General features: G+C 32.5%; 2 long non-coding RNA genes across 2 annotated transcripts; both read right to left on the reverse strand.

Annotated features, from left to right (window-relative positions):
* Positions 1 to 939: 939 nt before the first annotated feature.
* On the reverse strand, positions 940 to 1,967 carry LOC138712622 (uncharacterized). The gene is made up of 2 exons (XR_011335762.1): positions 1,783 to 1,967; positions 940 to 1,440 (listed from the first exon to the last, which is right to left on the reverse strand). It is a non-coding gene; the product is annotated as an uncharacterized lncRNA (long non-coding RNA).
* Positions 1,968 to 2,781: 814 nt separating this feature from the next.
* On the reverse strand, positions 2,782 to 4,057 carry LOC138712623 (uncharacterized). Its single transcript, XR_011335763.1, has 4 exons — positions 3,880 to 4,057; positions 3,257 to 3,448; positions 2,999 to 3,057; positions 2,782 to 2,852 (listed from the first exon to the last, which is right to left on the reverse strand). It is a non-coding gene; the product is annotated as an uncharacterized lncRNA (long non-coding RNA).
* Between the last annotated feature and the right edge of the window lie 535 nt (positions 4,058 to 4,592).

Here is a 4,592-nt window from a genome sequence, read left to right on the forward strand (position 1 = left end):
CAAGGCTTGTTTTTTTTTTTTCCGAGGGATTCTGTCTCTCTTTTTGATGCTGTTACGAGTAGGCTACTTCTGAATAGTATTTTAATACAGGTTTTGTGTACATATTATAGGTCTTGATTAAAGTTTTCCTAGAACTGTTTCATTTTGTGTCTGCTAGTTGTTTAATCAACTCTCCGAAGATAGATTGGAATACCAATAAGGCATCACTCATGAGACAACTGTCAGGAGATAATGTGGTAGGGTGGCAAGTTCCCTTCTCCTTCCTTGCATATATCGCTCGCCAGTAGGAGTAGGCCTAACATATTTCACTAATCAGACTTAAGATATGCTTGCTATATATTATTATTTAACAAACTGTAACAGTTTATTGAATTTTAGACGTGACAGTTTTTCTTCATTTCCTGAAAGTTTTGGAATTGGCATTTATGTTTTGCAAGGGAGCTGTTTCATTGACGCTAGGCCTAGTGATTCATGTATGCAAACATATTCATATCGTTACTTTTTAAATATATTTTATTGCTTGGATCCCTCACAGTGATCTCTTAACAGGCTAATGCACTGTATCTGCAATTCAAATTTATTTTACATAAGCAAAATATGGTAAAACAACATTTTTCAAGAGGCACATTAATTGAAGCGTCGGCTGGAACAACATTATAAGTTACATTTGGTAAAATTTACAGGAGCTGCAAAAATGTGTATGCGTACAACTTTGTTCTTATGAGGGTAGCAAACTTTTGAGTGGACAAATTTCACGTACTGCATTGATGGACAGTAGCAAGCCAAGGAGTATAGCAAAGTAACATGACATACAACATTATTACACGGAAACACACCAAATGAAAATTTTGTAACTTACAAAGTTGTTCCAGCTGACCCTTCAATTATATTCAGGTACTCTGTGAATGTGTACTTAAAACAAGAGAGATGGACTATAGCTGCAATTAAGTTTAAAATTTATTTATTTATTTTGTGTAAACAAAACACGACATTTTTCAGGAGATACAATAAGCATAATCATTTATTACATCCACTGTCTCATTATATATGCTATGGTACATGTCATATTTACAAATTAATAATATGCAGGCTAATACATAAGAGTACATAGTAACTGTAATTAAACACAACACAAATACATATGCAAATACACAAAACTTGGAAAACTGTGGCAGAGCCAACTTCAGCTATAAGCCCCATTTGTTAGAGATCTGCACGGGCCATAATTCTTAGGCCCGGCCCATCTCGGCCTGATCTGAACCAGACCCGAACCCAACCAGAAACCTTAGATTAGCTTATAATTATCACTTGACTCGAACCTAATCCTGAAGACTAGCAGATAAAGCAGAGACCATATGGATCAAGAACAGCTGCAAGAGATTATCACTCCATTAGAAGGATGAGAAGAAGTAATCTCCCAGTCATCCAGGTCAAACAAATCTGGTCAACAAAATTAAACATATTTTTTTGTTAAAACATAAAGAATGGGTGATTTTTGTAGCATTTACTTTCTGCCACTAATTGAAGATGTCCTTGTAGATGGACCACCCATTAAAGAGGAGGAAAAAGTAATGTAAAAACTCCAAATGTTACTTTTGATATTCCAAACCCCATCTCTTTCCAAACATGAGGACATGACTTACTTTTATTTCAAATCATTCTTTGTTATAATGTTAGCATCCAACTTTCAACTAATGTATTTTTTAAAGAAATCACTGTAATAGTATTGAAGTTCATGCATTTCCAACATCTCAAGTATAATTAAGTAAACATTAAACTTACAGTTCACAGATGGAGAAAGATTTTTCGATGTGGCTAGTGCATTCCTCAGAGGCTTGCTTTTTTTTTAAGCATCCTTGGGGTGTAACTCGATCAGCTATTATTCCATTATCAGCTGAAATATTTAAGAGAGGGATATATGCTTATATTCAGACCTTTCTGGGTTTAGCCTACACTACCTACACTGAATAAACCAGTAATTTCACTTAAAACTTACTTTCATTACCCGTACAGTGGAAGACCTTCATCTGTTGCACCAGCTAACTCTGTAATATTTTAAGAGTGGAATTAATTCTTAAGATATTTAATTCTGGAGAAAGATGATGTTTTATCATAAAGGTGTGGACACTTCAAAGTCAGCAGCTGTAACAGTATTGTATTTTCTAACGTGCTATTAATCCAAACTCATTTTTAACAATAAGAAAGTAAAGCTGCAATAAAAAAGAGAGAGAAAAAACCAAGCAAATAGTTCTATTGTAAATAGAGTGTAGTCAGTTTCTGTTTTATCTTATGAAGAGATATTTTTCAGTTTTTCTGTACACAAGAAATCATTCACAAGTTTCAAAGTGAGAATCCTCACAGTAGAATTGAAATACAACTTAACATAATGTGGCCTAATCTGATTACAAACCCATTACAGAGAAATCTCAAAATAAATTCTTCAGTTTAGTGTACTTTCTATTTTAGGCCTACATTTATAAATTTCAAATTCCCACTCAAATCCCACATAATATTATAATACAATGATGTTTACTTTTTATGACATCCATTTCTTGTGACCATTTCATCATTATGTACAATTTATATTTTAACATTTTTTTTTTTTTAATTTTTGTATCTTATTTATCTACTGCTTGCTGCAGATTTCATATAGTATGTGTGTTAGTTTTATTTTCAACATGTTGGCTGAAAATGTGTTTACATGTTACAGCTATTTCAGATTGGAAAAGTAAGCATCATACGTAGAATGTGAAAGAACGTTTTGTAGTATAAATAAAATTACCTGGAGATATTGTTGGGATGTCCAGTTTCACTTCAAAAACTAAAGAATTGCACTGTGAACCTGAATGGTACTGTAAATAAAAAAGAAATAATAGTATTATAATGTAATACCGACATTAAATTAAATTTGTATAACAATTTTCAAGAATCTAATATTTTTTTTTATCTCTAAAGCTCATCATCTCTTCTTCTGACTCTTAATTCCTTACACACTAACCTCATTCGTGTTATTAGCTGCACTGGTATCAGTGGAACTTGGTTTAGTTACTACTTCGGCTGTAACAAGAGTAAGTAAATAAATAAATGAGTGAATGGATAAATAAATAAATAAAAAGAATTCAAACTTGTGTTATACAATTTCCTCTGCTTATTATTTAATAATTGTATAATTTAACATATAAGTGAACTTATGCATTGAATGTGAATCAAAATCACTGAGAAATCATTCAATTGATAGGAGAATTAAATCACTTACCCTTGGCTAAGTTTGGATTTGGTTTTGCTTCAGTTGGAGGGGCTCCAATTGTTTGTAGCCTGCATTGTCTCTCTGCAGCAGCAATTTTATTTGTGTTCTTTTCCAAGAATTCAAATTTGCTTCTCAGCTGTTTTCAGGTCCTTGTATTTGTGCTGATGTTACTATATTCTTCCCATGCTTCATTCTATATTACTAAAAAGGAAGTAAAACTAGGTTAATTCCATATGCAACCTACAACATTAGAAAATATACTGTATTTCTCTTTTTCCCTTATCTAAGTTTCTATACCTAAATAAGCAAAAGCTTTTAATGGACGATTGTCAGTACAATATCAAACATATGACTATACTGTACATAGAAACTTTGGAAAAAACTTAATATCTGCTGTTTCTGTGTTATTTTACGAGGTGTTGAATGTGCATTACAAAGAGATAACTTAGGCCTATTGCATTTTAGTGGAAACTTCTCTCCACCTCATGCTGTTCTTTTAAAAAATAATGTTAGGCCCTATCTGTGATCGAATGGTATTATGGGCCTAATACAAAATATCCGCCCATTTATTAACAGTAAAATACGTAGGCCTAACATACTGAAATATTGGTAATTTGCTAGGAACAGTGTACCTTGCTGTACTAATGTTGGTTAGAAATCCCAGGCCAAAGACATCATTCATTATTATCAGTACCAGTGAACTTTTCTCTTTTAAACGAGTTATTGTGCCTTCGACCCATGATTTGAAGCCGTGAAGTACACTATTTCTAAAAAATTACCGAAATAGGCCCTATTCACTAATAATGTAGGCTATACAACAAACTGAAAGCACACTTAATATTAATTGCAATACAAAAATAATTGCCACCTACACTTCTTGTGCAGTTACACATGAATAAAACAATGATTATGGAGAAAAACGCACTTTTGCTGGAACCCGCACCCGTCCTGTTTGGGCCTACTAATTAAAACCAAAATACTATCATATGGTAGGAATTATTACTATTCGAAAAGAAACATAACCTTTAAAATCTTACCTTTTGCTTCCATGTAAAGTTTCTTCATACAGTATGTGTAATTTTCTGTTCTTCACTCTGTTATTTTTTGGCTGGAGCTTCAGTATTATAATAAATAATAACAATAATGCTTACAATAAAACCTCAAAATAAATAGTATCATATAAACACGGAACATAAACATGAAATACGCGGGGAAAGGTATACCAACGCAATAAATTTCACTACATTTTCAGTAACTTCATTGCCAACGTAATAAAAATGTTACTATATCTTCCGTATAACAATCCTGCAGTTAAAATCTGCTGGTAGTACAGAACAAAATATTT

The sequence above is a fragment of the Periplaneta americana genome, chromosome 13, assembly GCF_040183065.1.
Source record: "Periplaneta americana isolate PAMFEO1 chromosome 13, P.americana_PAMFEO1_priV1, whole genome shotgun sequence".
NCBI lineage: Eukaryota > Metazoa > Arthropoda > Insecta > Blattodea > Blattidae > Periplaneta > Periplaneta americana.